Here is a 23,289-nt window from a genome sequence, read left to right as displayed (position 1 = left end):
TTTCTAACTTGATTCACTGTTATCCTAGAAATCCCTTAAAACCTTCAGATTTATATTACATAGACTCTTATCTAGTCATGCCTGACCTGTCCTGTATTTTCATGGTTATACTTGATTTAAAAATAAGTATAGGATTCTGCATTTATCCCATTAAATTCCATCTTACTAGATTCAGTTCACTCAACCAACCAATAAATAAGAATTTATTAAATGTCTAGTATATTATATGCCAACCATTGGGAATGCAAAGATAAAAATGAAATAATTCCTGCCCTCAAAGAAGTTACCTCTATCAGGGAAGACAGCATGTGTGTGTGTATGTATTTAGAATAAATATAAAATAAATTCCAGATTGTTTCAGAAGAGATGACACTAATTTGTGAGAGGATAAAGAAAGGCTTCATGTAGAAGATGGAGCTTGTGACTAGAGTGCTAACAGAAATAAGGAATTCTACTGTGTGCAGGTGGGAGAAATTCTTTCCAAATATGGGAACCATCCATCGCAAATGTCTTGAATGAGAGATTCTAGCATACTGAGATATTTTCAGATCTTGAGTCTGTTTTTTCTTGCTTGTGGTCATTTGATCAGACCAATCCAAACTACACACCCCACCTCCACCCTCTCAGGCTCTAGCCCATACTTCACTGGGCACCTTAGTAGGGCAGAACAAGAAGGGGATATAGCTTACAGAGGAGAAGTGCCATCTCAGAAGTGGGAGATAGGAAATAAAGTTAGCCAAATATAAACTTGGGTTTTTGCAGCTTTCCATCACTGGTACAGAACTGTATCACTCACAGCATCATAGAAGTTCTGTCAAACAGATGGTTATAATAAGGCTCCTGTGTACTATGAAATGCACTTTTAGCTGAATGCTACAGGAAACAGTAAGAGGGGTTGGCCTAAGTTCTGACTTCAGGGGAGCAGAAGGGCATGAGGCTTGTCCTTAGATTGCTCACAATCTGAGGGAGACCCACACACACACACACACAGATGTGTACACCGTGCACAAATTTGCATATATACACATATAGGAAAAGTCAGGTGAAAACAAAGAAAAATCTGAGATAGAATCAATGAAAAATAATTTATTGAACTCCAAATGCCCAAGTTTTATGCCAAACAAAAGAAATCCAAATAGAAGAGCAATTCTCTGCCTTCAGAAAAATCAATAGGAGACAACACATACAGAGGAGTGGTGAGTGGTATGAACATATACAGGAAAGGACTTTGTGGTCTGGGAAGAAAACATGAATGACAAATGAAACAATAAGGCCATTGATTGACATTCTTTCAAGCAATGTGAAAATATATCAGGAAGTAGAAAGAGTATATAGACAGTTTTCAGAGAAGGTTTCACAAAAGAGAAGCTATTTCAAATGACCTTTGAATGTATTCTCCTTAGCCACATGTGAGGATAACAGTCTTTGATTCTGAAATTCTGTACAGGAGGTTCAGCGTGCCCAGGGAACACAACTAGATCAGCAGACTGGCTGGCCAAGAATTTGGGCAAGTTTTCAACTGATGCTCCCCTCAGTGATCTGGATACATTCTACCCTAATATTACTTCAGTAAGTGTCGAAAAGTCCGTCTGCTCAGTGCCCCAGCTAGCTGTACCAATGACAAAGCATGTATCAACCTTGGGGAGGGTATCCAGAGGGGCACATTCCCCTGCCCAGTGAATATTCCAATATCTTTTTGAGCCCTAATGTTTGGGACTAACCCTAGCTCCCCTTGAGCTTCTAGCAAAGTTTTAATTTGCAGAAAGTTCCCTACTGCTATTGGAAATAGGATAGGACTGAAATTTAGCCAATCAATAAATTAAGCAATAGGTGCCTACTATGTTCCAGAACTATGCTAGGCATTGCAATACAAAGACACAAATGAAACAGTCTGTGTCCTTTAGGGATTTAGGCTAGCCATGCTCAGTCTCCACCTTGATGGGGGAAGGAAGGGCTAGATGTAAGCACCAGTTCTCAGAATTAATACATCTCTGATGGAACTATGGAGGCAAAGGCAAAAGGCTGTAAATGCCTATATATATATATATATATATATATATATATATATATATATCCCCAGTATATGAGGGAAATGAGGGTCCCACCATGGAATTCTCCATATATGCTAGCCTTTCAAGAAAAATTTCTATTGTTCAGACCTGGATAGAAAATAGTACTGAGGAAAGAACTTCATGAAACAGAGAGATGGAACCTTCCAAGAACATTCATTTCCTTCTGCCTCTGATTTCCTTAGGACATTGAAATTTTCACAGAATTCCTTTCAAAGGAAACCTTTCAGACATTAGGGACCTTGGCTGTTGAGTTAACACCATCCGTGATCCTGAGTAAGGCAGATGGACAGATGCTGAACAAGACACTCCCAGTTCTATCCACCATTAGGGACTGGACCACTGCCCAGGCTTCTGTCATTATGAAGAAACTCCTTCAAAATGGACTTCAGGTAAAAAAATTTTGTTAAATGATATCATCTTAAGAAATGTTTTGAAAACATACAGTCCATATACCTGATGACTTAAATCCACAGGATAATAGAGTTGGAAGACATCTTAAGAGATCATATAATTGAAACCCTTCCTCCCATTTTATAGAGGAGGAAATTGAGGCTTTTCCAAAGTAACATACTGAGTTAGTGATTAGCCCAATTAGTGACTCCCCAGTTATGGGCTGTTCATCATTGAACTACTAGTTTACCATTGACCCTTGACCACTCAGACTTGCTGCCTCCATGGAGTTGAGCCTTCATAACACAGATCCCAGCCTTTTAAGTAAAGTGACTCCTTTTCTGTCTAAGGATTGAAGATTCCAAGGGGAGGAGCCAGACAAAGCCACATTGCCACCTCAATTTCTATCCTACTCCTTGCTTGTACTTGTATGTCAGGTATCACCTGATAATTTCAAACTGAAGAATCAAAGATAACTGAATTTGTGAACCTGGCTATCTGGGTGAATTATGGAGAGTTCATAGAAATTTGGGAGATGGGCATGTTCAAGGGAGATTTGATTGAGGAATAAACTACAGCAGTTGCATATAATGCAAAAACAGTAATCTGAGCTTCATTTAATTCAGCCTAGTGTTGGGTTAGACACCTGGTTTGTCCTCTGAATGAACTTTCTTGGAATTCCCAATGTAGCATGTGTACAGAGGTCCATATATGCCAGAAACTGCTTATATTGGACTAGCTATAAATTCTTTTTTTAAATTCATGAATCTCAGATTAACAACCCCTGTCCTTAAGGATATTGATACATAAAGTATTAAATGTATTAACTCATAAATGTGGCATCTATATACTTCTGACTTTCTATCTACAGCTCACACAAGCTAGAGATGTACTAGACCTGGGAACATTAATATCTGGGCTCCCCTCTAGTGAAGTAAACCAGCTAAATGATGATGCCATCCTTCAGCTTGTGGCAGATGAGAATTTCATCAACATTCTCCAGAGAGCCCCAGAGACCTTACAATATGCATTTGTACACAGGGTGAGTATGGGCTCCTTTAATCACAATTCAACACATGCCTTCCAGATTCTGCCTGAACACAAGTTGATGTTTATATCTATTCTTTCCCTGATACCACCAATTCTATCCCCAAGCATGGAGACCTGAATATAAAAGGCTTCTTGGCATCCCAAACAATAGGTGTGATCTTTGGCTTTATTAATAAATGCCTGATGTCCATCCTGAGGGAAGTGATGCTTCTGCTGTGCCCTGGCCAGAAACACTCTGCAGCTCTGCGTTCTATATTATGGAGGGGACATTGATCCACACAAGGGTCTATTAAAGGAACCCAGAAGATTTAAACTAAAAAAGAGAAGATTTAGAGGAAGGAATGGTTTCTATCTTTTAATGTCTGAAGGGATGTTATAGGGAAGAGAGGTTAGATTTGTTCTGTGTGCCTCCATATAGCACCAGAATCAATGTGCAGGTATCAGAAGGCAAATCTTGGTTTCTCTCTCCCAAAATTCTATCACAATGCTTGGCAGAACACTAGTAGAAGATACTGACTGACTAGAATCTCAACATTTCTCCTTCCTTTTGTAGGGGACAAAAAGCGGAAGAAGGTAAGCTATGCAGCCAGTGGGTCAGATTCAGTTGCAGAAATTCATACTAAGCAAAATCTCAGCTTCTTAATGTGATTGCAATGTTGCCTGTGTTATAGGACATAGTAAGCTCCTTGAAGACAGGAATAGTTTCTCTTTTGGCATCCCCATTGCCAAACATAGCACCAGCACATGGTAGGCACTTAATAGATACTTTTTTATTTATTCATTGTTTTGTGGCCCCAGTGAATTACTGATAGGGATGTGCAAAAGCTGCAGAAGCCAACTGTTCTTCCACGGAAATAACTGGATTTTCCTGAGAGGTTGTGGGGCTTTATATTTCAGATCTTACAAAGGAATGAAGGAAAGGTTTTTCCCAGAGTTCCAGCTGCTCTGGCCTCCCAAATCCCCTTGTCTCAACTGCTTTCTTCCCAGATGGACATTAATGAAATCAACAAAATGCTGTGGACACCTGCCCAGGTATTTTCCATCAATGTGATTGTCCTATAAGAGGTAATATAGCTTGGAGATAAGAGAGAAGCAAGCATTGATTTTAAGTACAAAAATCAATTTTGTTAGAATTCCATTTCTGCCATTTCTGCTATTAACCAATTACAGGACCCTGGGTAAATCACTCTATTTCAATTCCTCTTTTATAAAATGGACATAATGAGCATACTGTTGTAAATCTTTAAGCATTATACAAGTACAAGTTATTATCATTATAATTATTGTTATGAGATTACATATTTAAAATGATGTTGTAACTGTGATGTGCTATAGAAACATTAACTATGATACAGTTTGGCCACTTCTCCATTTTTATGGAGATGGTTGTAATGAAGAAGGAGACCAGAAAGATTTCCTAAAGAAATAAGAAGAATAGCTGATTTTATTTTTTTAAAAACATTTTAAGGTTTACAAAGGATTTTACATATGTTTTCTCACTGGATTCTCAAATGCTCAAACTTTTCCAGTGAGCAAGTACACCATAACTAACAATTCAGAGCTTCCTTCCAGGATCATTACATGTGCCACCTTGTACTATAACCACTTCCTGTTTTCCCTTGTTTCTAGTGCTTTGTGTTAACTCTCTTCTCAAATAACTGTATATATAGGTGCATATACAAAAATGTGTATATACATAAATATATATTACATGTATGTATATATATAAGTTTTAGTTAACACCATGATGTCTTTTCTCATGGGCTACAGGATCCAGTTCACACTAACACACAATTTGTCCTCTGTCTTTCCCACAGGCCCAAGTGTTATTCCAAACTGTGCTCAAATCTCCTCTAAAATATTCACAGTAAGTTGACTGATTCCCAGATCTCATATAAGGGGCCTATATCTGAATCTTTATTTACTTATATAGTTACCTATGGTGACTGGCACTGAATCCCATCCTTGCATTGGTAAAGGATAGTTTGAAATGCTCAGAAGATCCAACTCAAAGATCATCTCCTCCACTATGTCTTCCCCAATTATCATCAGCCAGAAATAGTCTCTTTCATATGTATTTCATAGCATTTTGTCCTTCTCTTCTTCATTTAAAAAATAATTTGCATTACATTTATATATCTTATTTCCCTATGAGACTACAAGCCCCAGAATTCAAATCCAGCCTCAATAACTTAATATTGGATAAATTGGATAAATTACTTGATTATTACTGGTTAAGTTGGATAAATTACTTGATCTCTTGTCTGCCTCAGTTTCCTCAAATGTAAAATGAAAATAATAATAGCCATTGTTTCCCAGGATTGCTGTGAAAATCAAACAAGATAATATTTATAAAATGTTTGGCATGTGATAGGTGTTTAATAAAATTCTTTCCTTTCTTGAACAAATTCTTGTTTAATTTTGTATCTCTCCATGACTAACTCAAAGATCTGCACAAAATAGATACTTAACAAATACATGTTGAGTGGATGAATATCCATCTGGGACTCCAGGCCCAGCTACAAAGCAGTGTGTCCCAGCTTTGCTCAAACTCATCTCTCACTTGTGGTTATCCTTGGTCCTGAAGGTTAGAAGTTTGGAGATTCCAAGAAGGCTGTGAGTTAAAGTTTTTGAAGAGGAAGAAGGAACCCTTTATGATCGCTGATAACAGGATCAGAGGGCTCTTATCTTGAGTCACTATAAAAAGCCTTTGAAACTAAGACCAAAGAGAAGAGAAAAATAATGATAATGATAATAATAGCTCACATTTCTCATAGCTTACAAAACGCTTTCCATTCCAATCTCCTTTGAAAGACACACGACAAAGACTATTATCCTCTGCCCATTTTACAGATGAGGCTCAGAAAGAGAAAATAATTGACTAGAGGCACACAAATTGACTAGTAAATATTAAAGCTAAAACTGAAACCAAGATCCCCTAAATCCAAGGCCAGGGCTCTTTGCTCTACTGTCACACTGCCTTCCATTAGAATTTTCCTAAGTATTACCTTCTCATTCAAAGGATAATCCACAATTTACTGATACATGACCCCCAAGTATAAGGGCAGAAAATTCTGGATCCTGTGCAAATGATATGATTTTTGTTTGGGGTCTAGGCTGTCCTCAAGTCTGCTACAGGGCTTCAGCTGTGGAGCAGCCAACTTCTTGAACCAGAGTCAATTTGCTGAGCTTATCAGAGTCTTGGCCAGTAAACATATCAGAATAGACAAAAGCCAGGTAAGTAAGTGTGTCTCCTTTTTCTCCTCCCATCCCCAGTACATACACACACACACACACACACACACACACACACACACACACACACACACTTTACCTAATTTTAGTATTTACTCCTTTGGAACCTAGCTCAGGAGATAGCCAGTGTGATGAAACCTTGGATGGATTCAGATGGCTATAGTTTATAGATACTAGTTTCCAACTGCTCTAACCCCAGCTTTTTGCAAACATTCTGCAAGTACATTTAGTCATTCTATACAGACCAGTCCAGCTTAAAATCAGAGTTCAGGTTAGACTGACAAGCTGGAAGGAATGGGCTTTGTTTTCCATACATTGGGTGAAGGAGGAAGAAACAAAAACCCTCTATGGTCCTTTGTAATATCTCACAATTTTATGATTCTGTGATTCTCATATTAATCACTGCAGATATTATATATATCCTCTTGACATTTTTCATATGACCAAAAAAGAAAACTATTGCAAAGAGGTTTGATTTGGAAAATAACTCAAACTTTGCTTTCAGCTATAGGGGAAAAAACCTTCCATAAAAAGGCAAAAAATAAAACAAATATATTGTAACTATAATGACCAAGCTTAAGAGGAAATAAGAAAATGTACCTCCCTCCCTTCTTTGTGGAGGTAAAGGAGTATGCATGTAGAACACTGAATGTACTCTGAGCCTGAACTGTTGTTAGTTTTTCTGAACTGTTTTTTTTTTTCCTTTAGTTCTTTGTTATAAGGGATGGCTCTCTGGATATGGAAGGAAGGAATACATTGGGAAATGAAAGACACATACACACACACAAGATGTTAATATAATTTTTAAAAGAAAAGCCTTCCATTTGACTAGAATTATTTGAAGGCAACATCAGATTTTCCAATTTTCTTTATAGCTCAGCTGCACAGCCAAGAAACTAACAGAGCTCATCACACCATCAGATTTTGAGGAATATCCTGCTGATATCCTGATTTATTTGGGGTGAGAGTCTCTCCTACAAATTTTGTTCTTCTGTCCATGCTATTACCCTACTGGAGAAGACAGAGCAGTTGAACCATTGGGTTGCCTAAAAAGTCATTTGGAATGAGACAAATTCGCGCCCTACCCCAAAATACCTTATAATTCTCTCCCAGCCCAGGCCAGTATGAAATACAATTGTCATCCATAATTCCATCACCAAGATCTCTTTTCCCAGGGTCCTCTGGAAAATAGATTATTCTGCCCAGGTCCTTCAGCCACAGTTAGGCTTCTTCTGTCCTGTTATTATCACTTATCTATCACTCCCTTCCATTCATCCACTTCTCAGCTGGTTCTTTTTACTGTTCCCATTCTGTCCCACTTGAAAGAAATTTGCCACAGATATAAGAATTCCTAGCTTATTGACCTGGGGACTGACAAGTAGTAGCCCTGAGGAATAATACATTGATTGTAGTTACTTGCAGAACATTAGATGAAATCAGAAAGAATCAGGACATCTAGCCTGATGTTTTTAGGCTTTCTCTTAATACTGCAGTTTCAAATTATTTGATATGAAAGAAAATACCAAAGGGAGGAAAGATTTCTACATGGTAGAGAAATGTGGCTATGGAGTTATTACTCCTAACTGGCTTTCCCTGGTGTCTGTCTCCTGATGTATCCTGTATTCTCCTGGAGAAGTCTTATGTCCCAGATTATGAACTATAAGCAGCCAGAAATCTTGGGCAGAAACCACCAAAAGATGATTCTGTGTCATTAGATTAATTATACCTCTGATCTCTACAATACCTTCTAAGCTCTTTTCCATTGTCTTGGGCCTCCCTATATTAGATGTCTTTAGATGCTGGCATTTCTAGGTTATGGAACTCTAATACATGAGAATATTTGGTCCCATAGACTATCCATCTTGAGATATAGATTTCAACTTATTTAAAATCCTCATTATTTACTATCATTTTCAGGATGGAAAAAGAACTTGACCCAGACAACTGTGAAAAATATTTTAGGCAAATTGGACGTATTCATTTTGACATCTTAAAAGAAAAGGCTTCTAAGTGGAAAACTCTCATGGACCAGGCTGAGCATTGCCTAGTAAGTGACTTTTTGTCTCTACTTAGAAATTTATAGAATCTGAAGTCCTGAAAAGAAAAGCTTTGAGAAAAGTGACCTACAACCTCCCAACTGCATTTTTATACATTATGTTTTTCTGCTTATCTCCTTTCCCTATTCTCTTTCAGGGAATTTCAAGTGACTCTCTTTCCAAGAAAAATCTACAAATTTTGGGTAATTTATCCTGCGCTTTGAATGAGTCACAAATTATACAATCTGACCCTTATGTACTCCAAGTGCTACAGCCTTGTTCATCATTCACTGCATCTCAAGTCACAGCCATTCAGCATAAGTTGGAAAACATCTTTGGGTATGTATATACTAGAATCTGATTCTATGTCCACATCAGTAACAGCAAATGACCAATTTGCTGGCCAATAGTATAGATATACTCTTGAGCAATCCAAAGCACCAAATTTGACCCTTAGAAAACACTAGACTTAGTCCTTCTTCAAGGTTCTGCTCACCATTCCAATCCATTCACAAAGGTGTGCGTTTAAGAAATTAGATGAATCCCACATCCACAGCCTATATGCATGGCACCTCAGAATATAGGACACGGAATATCAGAAGGATGTTAGCATATAAGTAATCTTAGAAATCATTGGCTATCCAGGCTTTCCCTGTCCAGTCCATTTCTCATGCACAGTTGCCAAAATGATATGTCTAAAACTCAAGTCTGATTATATCACATCTCCATTCAAAAGCCTATGAGGGGGGCAGCTAGGTGGCACAGTGGTTCGATCACTTGCCCTGAAGTCAGGAGGACCTGAGTTAAAATCTGGACTCAGACACTTAACACTTTCTAGCTGTGTGATCTTGGGCAAGTCACATAACTCCAACTGCCTCAGCAAGAAAAAAAGAAAGAAAGAAGGAAGGAAAAAAGAAAGAAAGAAAAGAAGGAAGGAAGGAAGGAAGGAAGAAAAGAAGGAAGGAAGGAAGGAAGAAAAGAAGGAAGGAAGGAAGGAAGGAAGGAAGGAAGGAAGGAAGGAAGGAAGGAAGGAAGGAAGGAAGGAAGGAAGGAAGGAAGGAAGAAAAAAAACAAAGAAACAAAGAAACAAAGAGGAAGAAAGCCTATGAGGAACATACCCTCAATTTTTCCAAGAAAAGAAAGAAAGAAAGAAAGCCTATGAGGAACATATCTTCAAATGTTTCAATATGTGGATTCTTTACCAGGATACATTCTAAACTGAAGGAGAGATTTTGAGACTAAAGTACTCAAGAAAATATTGGCTTTGGGAGGTAACATCCATAAGTAGCTTCACAGTTGAATGTTTTAATTGAACACTGCTGAACATCTTGGGAACTTGGGGACCCAAAAAGAAATGCTCACTGTGTTCAGATCCACTTTTCCTAGTACATGAATACAATTCCACCAGAAATATGCTGTAGATCCTATCCAACTTGGTCTGGTTTGCTTTCCATCCATCAGCTAACTTATAAGTCTATTGAATTCCATCAGAGTAATTTCCTTATTGAAGGTCTTGACCACATGCTGTAGCATCATAACTCTGTGCCTCAGTTTCCTAATCAGTAAAATCAATCAATAAACATTTTAAAAAGAAAGAAAGAAAACATTGGCTAAAAACCTCACCACCATTATGCAGACAAGAAAATTAAGAATCTAAGAAAGGGAAATTAATATCTTGAAGTCACACAAGGAGCTAATAGAACATCCAAGAGCAAGAGAACTCTTTAAGTTAGTTTCTGTGAACTATATCTCTTTTCCCCATAGGTCTCCATCAACATGGACAGCCAGCACCCTGCAGAAGATGGGTAATCTTGCCAGCATTTTAGAAAGCAAAATTCTCCAGAGAATCCCTGAGGTACCTTGCAATGGTCTTCAGAGCATGGTTCTATTATAGGCTTTGAATCAAGGAAAGCTGAAGGAGAGGTCTCAGGATATGGGATTTCTGACCAATGGAAGCCTCCAGGAATACTCCTTACTCCCAAATCTGCCCCTCAATCAATCCTTTAATTTTTTTCATGGGCTTCCCATATGTTTCCTTTTGGTTCCCACCTTAATTTCTCTTCCCACCCGTAGGCTTCCTACAGAACAAGATGAGATTTCTGTCTCTTTTTCCATCCTTGGCAAACACTCACTTTTGTAGAAGTTGACATCAGGAAACTGGCAAAGGAGTTGGACTGGGGCTGAAATGAACAAAATGGGAAAATTAGAAGAGGTCTTAAAAGGAGAGAAAGTATGATAGCATGGAAAGTATGCTGATTGAGAATCAGGACACCTGAATTTGAATTCCAGCTCTACCATTAAGTAGCTGTGTGACACTGGGCAAATTAAACTTCTTTGGACCTCAATTTTATTATATGTAAAATAAGGGAGTAGGACTAAATGGCGCCCAAGGTCTCCTTCCAGTTCTGAACATCTATAATCCTCTAATTTTGTTATGAAAGTTATCTTTTGGACTTAGTGACTCACCAGTGGGACTTGGCTTGATCTTTCTCAGGTCCCTCTAACTTATTCTTTGTTTTTGCTTTAAGAATCAGTCAGTCAGTCTTTCAATTCCCGTTTTTGTTCCTGGATCCCCATAAATCATCTCCCTTACCTGCTCCACATTCTTCCTTCAATAAAACCTGTGAGGAAAAGATAATCAATAAGCATTTATTAAGTACCTACTGTGTGCCAGATTATGCTGAATGCTAGGGATACAAAGATGAATGAAAAAATCTCTACTCTCAGTGAGCTTATCATGAAAGTTAACATAGATATTAATGGTATGCAATTATATTCATTCACTAAATATTTATTCGCTACCTACTATAGGCCAGGCCCTGCTCTGGGCCCTATAGAAGAGGCAGAGAGGAAGGAGGCCTGGTGTCTGCCCTCAGGGAGCTCACAATCTTGTTAGTAGAAGAGAGTAAAATAAAGACACAGATTCTATAATGGCAGAAGGGAATGAAAGCATTAAGAGGTGGATAAAATGCTTTGGCGGTTCCAAGGAGGAAAAACTCAGTTCTAACTAAGATACATGGCAGGAAAGATTTCATTGAACAAATGGCATTTGGACTTGGAAGATGGATCCGATTTTCAGAAGTGGATCTGGGGAGAAGGGCCTTCTAGGAGAAGGAAGCAACTGAAATAAGAGAATTTTAAGTAGGGAGCCCAACTTGTTGGAGCATTAAGAATATGAGAGGACTAGTAAAAAATAAACCTAGAAAGTCAAATTGGTGCCAGCTCATGGAAAATCTAGGATATCAAATTAAGGGCTTTATTAGACTTTAACTGTATTGCCATCTCAAGATTTCAGACCATATCTACCTTGACAAAGAATTTAGAGCTGAAAGGGATCTTTACAATCATCTAGTTTCACTTCATTTTACATATAGAGAAATTGAGATCCAGAAAAGGAAAATGATTACCCCAAGATCATATAACCACTATGTGCTAGAGCTTAGACTTGAACCTAAATCTCCAGTCTGTTTCACATTGTGCTAAATGCCCTCTGGGAAATCATTTCGAGTCATTTCCACACACAGGTAAATACTCAGAAGTCTGCCTCAGCATTTCTCTTCTATCTAGGAACAAGTACAAGTCTGGTTGGAAAGGAAATCCAGAGGCAGTTATTGACAACAGACAACTGCCTTGATCAGGAAAAACATCTTAAAAGAAACTTAAAGGAAACAGAATTTCCTCTTTACTTGTGGACTGCCTCCATCTACCTGGGCATAGAGAGATTCCATGGAGGAATGAAAAGGATCTTGAAAAGAGCTACCTCCAATTTCTACCAAAAAGCTACTCATACCTGAAATCCCACCATTAGAGTGCCCATTAAAATTCTTTGTGAATATGCAAATAGCCCTCTGAGGGTGGAGAGAGATGGGAATCCCATTTAGTTCTTATCAATCAGAATATCTTACAGCAAATGGTATATGGAAAGAAGAGCCCACAATTCAAATCATATTTAGTATGTGCTTTAAAAAAAAAAAAAACATTTTTATTTTTCCCAGTTACATTTAAAACAATTTCTTACATTTGTTTTTTAAAACTTTGAGTTCCATATTTTTTTCCTTCCTCCTCATCTCCAGTCCATATTAAAAAAGCACATGTGAAGTTATGCAAAACATTTCCATAAATCATGTTGTAAAAGAAAATATAGATCCCTCCCCTAAAAAAACCCTCAAGAAAAATAAAGTTTAAAGAGAGAGACTGCTTCAATCTATTTTCAGACAAAATCAGTTCTTTCTCTGGTTATGGATAGGATATGGATAGGATATCAAAAGTCCTTCAGAGTAGTTGTGGATCATTGTATTGCTAAGAATAGCAAAGTCATTCACAGCTGATCATCCCATAACATTAGCATGTACTTTTTAAGTTATCCTGGGCAAATAATTTCTCTTCTCTGAACCTCAGTTTTCTCATCTGTGAAAATGGACATGATATCTCCTTTATCTCATAGGATTCATGGGACACTCAGATAACATGTAGATCATATGTAAAATGTGATACTATATTATGATCAATCATTATAAATATTAACATTATTATTTAATTTATGGGTCCACAATAGCTTATGTCAAATAGGTTTGACTTGGATGGAGGATAAGGAAGGTCAATAAAGCTGGAAAAGTAAATGTGAAGCACCAGACATGCTTCTTCTCTTATCTCTTCTTGGGCTAGTTTCTACCTCTAATTTCCCTCATCAGGGTTTAATGTTAGGTGACTTATGTTTTAGTCCTGGCTCCTTCTCTTCTGTTGGGCAAGTCTCTTCTCTCTGGTCCTCAACTTTCCCATCTGTAAAATGGTGATAACAACGTCCGCATTATCTGCTTTGTGGGACTGTTGTAAAGATCAGATGGCTAATAAAAATGCCTATGATTTAAACCCAAGTATTATTGTCCCAAGGGCCACTAGGTGACACAGTGGATTGAGTGCTGGTCCTGAAAGATCTTCCTGAGTTCAAATCTACCCTCAGACTAGTTGGGTGACCCTGGGCAAGTCACTTGACCCTGTTTTCCTCAGTTTCCTCATCTGTAAAAATGAGCTGGAGAAGAAAATGGTAAACCATTGCAGTATCTTTATCAAGAAAACACTAAATGGGGTCATGGAGATTTGGATATAGCTGAAAAATAACTGAAAAAAATTCTTTTCCTAAGTGCCCACCTCTTCCTAAAATCATTTCTTTGTTCCACAGATCTCAAAGACAAAATTCTTTCCAAATTTCTTGAGTTGGCTAAAGATCCACAACAAGGAACAGTTCACATACAGTTTGAAACAACTCAGAGGACCCAAGAGGAGCAAAAGAGACACAAGTAGGTGATTTACATGCTGAAATTCTGGGCTTCCTGTCTCTCTTAGTCTCTTCCTATTTATTCTGTTCAAATATTGTTGCTTCTTGAAATAAACATTCTGATTTCTCTTACACAATATGAAAATAAGGAAATACACATAAAAAGATTGTACATATTTAACTTCTATCAAATTGCTTGCTGTGTTGGGGAGGTGGGAAGAAATGGAGGAAGGGACAAAAATTTAAAACACAGAGTCTTACAAAAACAAATGTTGAAAACTATCTTTACATGTATTGGAAAAATAAAATACTATTGAGAGAAAAAAAAGACACAAGCAGACACAGACAGTCAAAACCAAAAAAGGCTTTAGAAGTACACTGGATTGACTAGCCCATGTTCCCATGAAGAAAACTACATCCCAGAGAGAAGGGGCTTCTCAAGGTCACCCAGCAAGCTATCAATATAAACCCAAAGAGAATTTAGATTTCCTAATTGTAGCACTTTCTCATAGCATCAAAAATGATATCGTGCAAAGCACCTAAGATTCCAATGAATGGAGAAGGAAAGATTGTGTTTAATGAAATTCAATAAGTATGTAATAAAAGTAAGTATCTAATGTTGTATTTTGTATGAAGTGATCTGAAAGTTTTGTGGACTACAAAGTCAATATGAGTCAACAATGTGACAGAGAAATTGAAAAAAATTCTAATGTGATATTAGTAGATGCATACAGTGCAGATGGGAGTCCAAAGAACACTAGAGGCGTCCATGCTGCTGTGCTCTCCCCTAGTCAGATCAACAGGTGCTTTTTCTGAGTTCACATTCCCACTGACAAGACAGAGGATGAAGATGAGGAGGATTCCATTAGATACCATTAGATTAAATTAAACATAAACCTGAAGAATGCTTTCAATTGGGGCTGGGTAAAAGAATGGTGATCGAATTATGTTCTATAGAGGAACATGGAAGATAAGGCATCTGAACTGGACCTACCAAAAAATAAAAAGGAGTATCTCAATGGATAAAGAAGAATTCTTGATATGAAAAAGGATGGGAGCAAAAATATAGGGATAGAAAATAATTAAAGGAAAGCAGAGTATAGGGGAAAGAATAACATAAGATAAGGCTAGAAAGGTAAGTTGGAACCAGAATGTGGATGGTGTTGAATGCCAGGACTCTAAATTCATAAGTCTTCCAGACATTTCACATGAAGGATACAAGTGGTCTCTTTCTGCAGGAAGCCCAGCACAGGGCTTGAGACTGAGAAAAGGTTATTGGGTAGTTAAAGGAAAGGAAAGTTTTGCATTTCTGGAAAGTCATCCCTGGCTAATTTTTGCTTTGTGCCTCAGCAGCTTGTCCTGGAGTCCCACTAACAGCAGAAAAAGTAAGGAAGGAGAGAGACATGATAGCTGCCAAATATACTTCAAGTAGTGATCTGAAAGCCTGCTTGCCAGACAGCATCCTAAAAAACCACTTGGAGATATTTGGAAGTATGGAGTTTGAGGATCCCCTGCTTCAGGTTCTAAAGATGAAACTAGATAAGGTAGAGTGGTACTGGTGATGAATGAGAGAAACGAGATGCATTAACTAGACAATTCACAAATCCAAAAAGCTGCATAGCACTGTCAAATCCATACATTTTCCCCTATGGATAGGAGGCAATGTGCTACAGTGAATGGAGACCTGGATTCTAGTCCCAATTCTTCTATTAATTTATTGTCTGACCTGGGTCAATCTTTCTCTCCTGATATTCCTCCCCTATAAAGCAAATCAAGTTTATGCATTTAATGAAGTACAATTCATTACTTGTATTTGATATTGACAAATATCAAAAAACATGGGGAAAATAAGAAATGCTATAGAACCAAAAAAAAAAGCTGAATCAGAACAACAATATATACACTGACTATATATAAAAACAATAAATTTGAAATACAAAATAAAAAGAGTGCATGGGACAAAGAAAAACTATAGAAATGTTTTGTTGACAATATATGCATTTTAAAAACAATTTATAAATAATTTAGAGTTTGTGGATCTATATACAATCATTTCTAAATTGTGTTTTCTTGATAGTTACTGAGTTTAGACATTTTTTAAAATGAAAAAGTTAAACTAAAAGATAGCTGAGGTCATGTTTAGCTCTGTCACACTGTAATATGTCTCGAAACAGATGCTCGGAGTGCTTCCCGAAGACTACCTTCCACTCCTGGGCCACATAACCAAAGCATATCAACCTGCAGAGATGGCCAAGTGGAACATCACTGCAGTTGATACTTTAGTCGCCCTCCTGAGAGGAACTTCTTGGCTAAATCAGGATGAAAAGGTAAGAAGAGAGAAAGGCAGAATAACACAGTGAAGAGAGCTAGCCTTAAAGACATTAAATCCTGGGGATTTCTTGGCAAAGATACAGGAGTGACTTACCATTTCCTCTTCCAGATTATTTGACAGATGAGGAAACTGAGGCAAACAGGACTAAGTGACTTGCCCAGAGTCACATAGCTAGTAAATGAACTCAGCTCTCTTCCTGACTTGAGGCCTGGTATTCTATTCACTGAGCCACTTAGCTGCCTCTAAAGCTTGTAATACTATGTGATATCTCAAAAGGGAAAAAGTATTGTCGACTAAAAGGACTAGGGAGGCTTCTTTAAGGAGATGTGGAGGATGGGTTAGATTAGGGAGAGAGTAGAAGCAAGAAGGTCTACTAGAACAGGGGTCCTCAAACTTTTGGCCTCAGAACCCATTTACAAAATTATTGAACACTCCTGACACATACTTTTTTTTTAATGTGGGTTATAGGTATCCATATTAATTATATTAAAATTTTAAACATCTTAATATTATGAAAATTTATGGATTCCTTATGGGGCCTTATGGATTCCTGAAGGGTCTTCAAGACTTCAGACTACATTTTGAGAGCCACTGTGCTAGAAGATTGTTACAGCAAACAGATTGGGTAGTAATGAGGGTCTGTTCTAGACTGGTGACAGTGATCCAAGTATGTCTTGCTTTATATAATCTGTTCCTAATAAATTGCTTCTGAATAGATTTTTTTTCCTAACTCAAATCACTTTGAAAAAGCTAATTGCTTCAAAGAACCCAGCAGGATGGGGACATATTTGTGAAGTCAGAAAAAAAAATTAATGGAAATAGTAACTCCTTTATTTGCTTCTTTTGTAAATTTGGAATTTTGCTAATCAGATTTCCTTAAACTGAGACCTATCTCTCATATAGTCAGGGGAAAAAAAAATTAATGAAAATAGTAATTCCCTTATCTGTTTCTTTTGAAATTTTGCTAATCAAGTTTTCCTAAACATAGAGCCAAAGACACAGGGAGCTTTAGTTGTAAACATAGAGTCTGGCAATGTGTTCTTAGCTCCATCAGTTGGCTTATAAAGATTTTCCTTCCTGAGACCACAAGCTTCTAGATGTTGGGCCTTCCTATTCATTGTTTCAGGTTTTAATGTTGCTAGTGGCCCACAAAGCAGAAATTCTGCATCAGATCAGAGCAATGGGATTCATTATATAGGACTATATTACAGTAGGAGAAATTATCTTGTGGAATAGATAATTAAAGAAGACAGAAGAGAAATCTAGAGGCCATATCGCCTAGCAGTCCCTGAAAGTTAATCCAACTGCTGCCCCCACAGGTATTCAAGCAATAAACATATTCCTAGAATTGATTAGAATAATACCACCCACCACTTATCTAACACTTTACAATTTGCAAATTATTTTACTTGTTTTAAGGTACCTTATTATTTACAGTTTCCAATGCACTTTACAATTCATAAAGCTTCTCATTTAGAAAGTGCTAGTACTTGTCATTACAAAGTATTACTATTATTACAAAGTACAAAATTATAATTTATTTTCAGGGTTTTTTTTTTTTTAGTTTACAAAGTCTTAATTACTTGAAAAGTAAACCTTTACAATTTATAAATGTATTCATCTTTTTTCCCACTCATCTGAATTTCACAACAGCCTTATGAGTTATTGCTCTCATTTTTCAGAGAGGCCCAAGGAGAAAAAATAATTTGCCTTTGGGCATGCAGATAGTTAAAGGCAATGCTAAGAGCAGAACCCAGAGCTCCTAGCCATCAATCCAAGATTGTTTCCACTATATCTCATTTGCCAAAGTAAAAAGACTGATGACATGGTTAGAATTCCTTTTCCCCTCTTCCTCTCTTTCTTCCCTTTGGCATTTATGAAGCACTTATTATGTGCCTAAGCCTGTGCTATGTTAAGATACAAAAGAAGTCAGAATCTTTCTTACAATCTGAATTTAGAGAGGAGGTTTTTCCAGAAAGCAACTAGAGAATGGTGATGAAACATTAAACTACTCTGCCACACAGCCCTTCCTTCTTTCTACAAACAAAATGCTCCAAAACCGCCACTGCACCCACCAGCAATAGACCTGAGACCTTGCAAGGAAAGGAGAGGGGATTTCTGGATTTTGGCCAGAAAAAATTACATAGTGTGTGTATATATTCATAGGTCAATGCAATGGTCAACCAGTACCTAAAAGGAAACCATACCCAGCTAGGAGGGAGCATCCTCACTGCACTGGATCCTTACATCTGTGCTCTGGAAGACCATCTGCTGCAGCAAATCAGTCCTGAGGCCATCCGGTATAATTCAAGTCATTTCTCTCTTGTTTAAATCATCTAAACTCACATTGATATAGCACCTTAAAATTTACAAAGCACTTTATATATAAAAATAATAAAAAAAACAATAATAGCAGCATTTATATATGCTTACAATTTTCCAGGCACTGTACTAAACATTACAATTATTATTTAATTTTATCCTCACACCAACCATGGGGCTATATTTATCCTCATTTTACAGATGAAGAAACTGAGGCAAACCATTTAAATGATTGCCCAGTCACACAGCTAGGCAGTGTCTGAAGTTGAGTGTGAACTCAACAGGTCTTCCTGACTCCAGGAATGAGAGAATTGCTTTATTATCCACATTTTGCAGATGAGAAAACAGGTTCATAGAAATAAAGTGGCCTTCCCAGAGTCATTGCACCTGTAAGTGGAAATTAAACACATCTTCTCACCTCTTAGTCCAACATTCTATTCCATGCTTCCTCTGAGAGTGTCTGAGGCACAACTAAATGGAATTAGTGCCCAGGGCATTCACTCAAATCCAAAGACATTAAAAGTAGAAGATAAAAGAGCTAGTAGATGTCCAGGAAAGATACATGAGCTACATACAATCTGTCTTGGCTCCCAAGTCTTTTTCCCTAAGCTCTATGAATTCAGATCATCCCCTCCTTTTCACATGGGTTTGAAATGCTAAGAGTATTTCCCAAGCAAAGTAATAGGATTATATTCCTGGAGCCTCTTTTTTTTCTGGAAGAATCATATGTGGGTTCTTAGCCCAGACATCACTACTAAGAACAGTATGACCTTTAACAAGATACTTCCCTTTCCCTGGGCCAACTTGGTTTCTTCATCTGTTAAAAAAAAGAAAAAATAGTGGGATGGGGTCTAGAATTAGTTAATTTATTAGATCCCTTGTGGTTCAAACACTATTGTGTTCTATGTCCTAAGATGCCTATGTCCCTAAGTCCTAAACTCAAATATTCTAAGGATCCTTCCAATTTGGGGAGTCTATTAAGTGCTCCCCTTGAGGAGTGACTGGATATGGAGAGGTTAGTAGAAAAATAATTTTAACTATATAAATACCCAAATAACTATAAAGAACTTATGAAGAAAGACACTATCTGCATCCAGAGAAAGAATTGACAAATTGATGTATAAAATAATTACATGTGGTTTTTTATATGTGTGTATATGTTTATATGTGTGTATGTGTTTCTAATAGTACTTATCTCTAGGACAAGAGGTGGGAAGGAAGAAAAAAAGAAAAAATTTAGATGGAAGCTTTATTATATATTTAAAAGGAAAAGCAAATTGAGCATAATAGATTTGCAACTTCTTGTACAATCTTTTCCCTTATATTATATTAGTTAATTTTTAAGACTGAATGTTAAAATGTCCAGGTACCAATTCTAATAATAATAGCTTTCTATTTTCAAAATACATGTAAAGATAGTTTTCAACATTCACCTTTGCAAAACCTTGTGTTCCAAATTTTTCTCCTTCCTTTCCCCCCACCCTCTCCCCTACACAGCAAATAATCCAATATATGTTACAAATATGCAATTCTTCTAAACATATTTCCACATTTATCATGCTGCATTAGAAAAATCAGATCAAAAGGGAAAAAATAAGAAAGAATAAAAAAGCAAGCAAACAACAACAAAAAAAGATGAAAATACTATGTTGTGCTCCACATTCAGTCCCCATAGTCCCTTCTTTTGATGCAATTGGCTCTCTCCATCACAAATTTATTGGAATTGGCCTAAATCACCTCATTGTTGAAAAGAGCCAAGTTCATCATATTAATCATTATATAATCTTGTTGCTGCTGTGGACAATATTCTCTTGGTTCTACTCCATTTCACTAAGCATCATCAGTTCATGTAAGTCTCTCTAGGCCTCTCTGAAACCAGATTGCTGATGATTTCTTATAGAACAATAATATTCCATAACATTCATATACCATAATTTATTCAGCCATTCTCCCACTGATGGGCATCTACTCAGTTTTTAATTCCTTGCCACTACAAAAAGGGCTGCTACAAACATTTTTGCACCTATGGGTCTTTTCCCTTTTTTATGATCTCTTTGGGATACAGACTCAGCAGAGACACTGCTGGATCAAAGGGTTTTATAGCCATAATTCCAGATTGCTCCCCAGAATGGTTGGATCAGTTCACAAGTCCACCAACAATGCATTAGTGTACCAATTTTACCACCCCACCCCCAACATTTATTGTTATCTTTTTCGGTCATCTTAGCCAATCTAAGTGTATGGTGGTCCAGGTAATAATTCTAAGTGGTTGGGTTAAGTGTGAATAGGGAGAAGATGAAATTTTATTAAGATAGAAAGGATAAGAAAAACTAGAATATTTCAGCCTGGAATTATGAAAAGGAGGATAGGGATTGAAGGCTCATTAAAAATCTGATTCCTGCCCCTCATTTTACAAAGGAGAAAAATGAAACCCAAAAAATGAGAAAGACCTCCCCCAAAGTGCTACAAGGACAGTGCTACAACCCATTTCTCCTGACTCCCATGCTATTGCCTATGATTTTGTCACAGCTGATTACACTGAACAAGAATGCATTTGATGCTCCAAAGAATGAAGCAATTAGTTTAGCTCCTGGCACATAGTAAGTGCTCAAGACATGTTTATTGATTGACTTTAGAACATTTTACTGATACTTGGCACTTCAATGATCTGTGATTTTATTGATGTGGTATTTGGATACTATTCTCTTCATTTACATGACTCACAATTCCTCTGTCATTTGCAAATAGTCTTCATGAGTTGTGGCCAAGTAAACTCCTCACTTTATATAAATTTAAGGATTAGGCTCTTACTATAACTAAGCTGATTCTGAGAAAATAGAAATGTAGCCTATCCATGGACTTATACTCAAAGTCTTTCTAAATTAGTAGTACCTACCAGAGACTGTACTTTATTTATCATAGCCTTTATGAATCAAGGATTATTTTCATGCTATAAGGAGGTATGCAGGTGTAGAATTCTGATAGAAGTCTAAGTTTTCACTTTCTAAGTTAAAATAATTACAAATCTTTTAATGGCACAGGGAGCTGAGATCACCCTTGAATATTTCTCAGTGTTCTCAAACAAAGAAAAACCTCATCTACCACCAGATGAAAGCCACAGTCCTGGGATACCAGAATACACACAATGCCTATTATCAGATGCTAAAGTCTTTGCTTGGTAAGTTCAAATGCTACAAGCATAAAAAGTGGATCTTGGTCTTCTAGCTCACAGATCTTAGCTTAGTCAAAACAAATAATGAAATGTTCCTCCCTTCTCTTAGCAAAGAGGTGGAAGACTACAAGGGAAGAATAGGTATATATACTGCCAATTACAGTCCCTGCTTGGGGTATTTTTGCTAATCTGCTTTTCTTTGTTACCCAGAAGAATTAAATTCCAGACTGAGGAAGGCAGGGGCTTACAGTATAGCAGGGAGCTATGGCAGATTTCCAAAAATGACTGTGATACAAAAGCAAAAAGTATCAATAAAATTTATCTTTTTTTAAATCGCAGGCCACACTAAAGTTTTCCCAGACTTCCTACCCCTATTCAGCAATAACAGCACTTTAATAGGGTCAAAGAAGATTCCATTTAGGAAGGACTTAAAGATCATTTAGTCTCTGGGAATTTTTTTGGGGGGAGAGGTGGGAAATTCCTCCACCAATATAGATCTTCACCTGCTCTGAAACTATAATCTTACAGAATTGTACAAGGTACTGAGAGATTGACCTTGTTTACTATTATACCTTTATATCAAAATGGGGAAAATAAGGTGCAAGAAGACAAGGATTTGCCCATAAGAACCAGAGTTAGTGGCAGAGGAAAGAACTAGAAAACCTGGCTTTGAGTCATACAATATATTAGCTGTATTTCTTTGAGCTGGTCACTTCCCCTGTCTGAGCCCAATTTCCCTGATTTTCCAAACAGGGAACATAATACCTATCTTGTATGTTTTATAAGGCAAAATGTGTAAGTGTAAGCTGCTGCAAATAGAACCCAGGTCTCTTAATTCTCAATCCTGTGTTCTTTCTAACACAAGACCAAAATACCTCTTATTCCCAATTCTGCCTATAGAGACAGTCAGATGATACCATTGTGGGTCCTTTTAGTACTGATAAGGGGAAAAGCCCCAAAAGAGCCAAAAGAGCCTCTGCTTCTTTTTTTTCTTTTCTAGAGAGCAAAAAGAAACAAGAGTATTACACACCTTGACACAAAGTGAATGAGACACACAGAGATAAAGAAAGAAGAGACAAAGAAAGAGAGGACAAGAGGAGGAAGGGAGGGAGGGAGGAAAAGAGGGAGGAAGGAAGGAAAGGAAAGAAAGGAAGGAAGAAGAGAGGGAGGGAGGGAAGAAGAGAAAAAGAAATGAGGGAGGGAAGGAGAAAGAAAGGAGGGAGAGAAGGAAGGAGAAAGAGGGGAAAGTTTTCCCATCTATAAATGGGGATAATAATAAACCTACCTCCCCCTGAATTGTGAGGACCAAATGAGATGATATTTGTAATACATTTAAGTACAATACCTAGTTAGGTATTTGAATGGTTGTTTGTAGCATGGTACAA

The sequence above is a fragment of the Antechinus flavipes genome, chromosome 1 (assembly GCF_016432865.1).
Source record: "Antechinus flavipes isolate AdamAnt ecotype Samford, QLD, Australia chromosome 1, AdamAnt_v2, whole genome shotgun sequence".
NCBI lineage: Eukaryota > Metazoa > Chordata > Mammalia > Dasyuromorphia > Dasyuridae > Antechinus > Antechinus flavipes.
The sequence above is the reverse complement of the archived record's forward strand: the minus strand, read 5'-3'. Positions refer to the sequence as shown.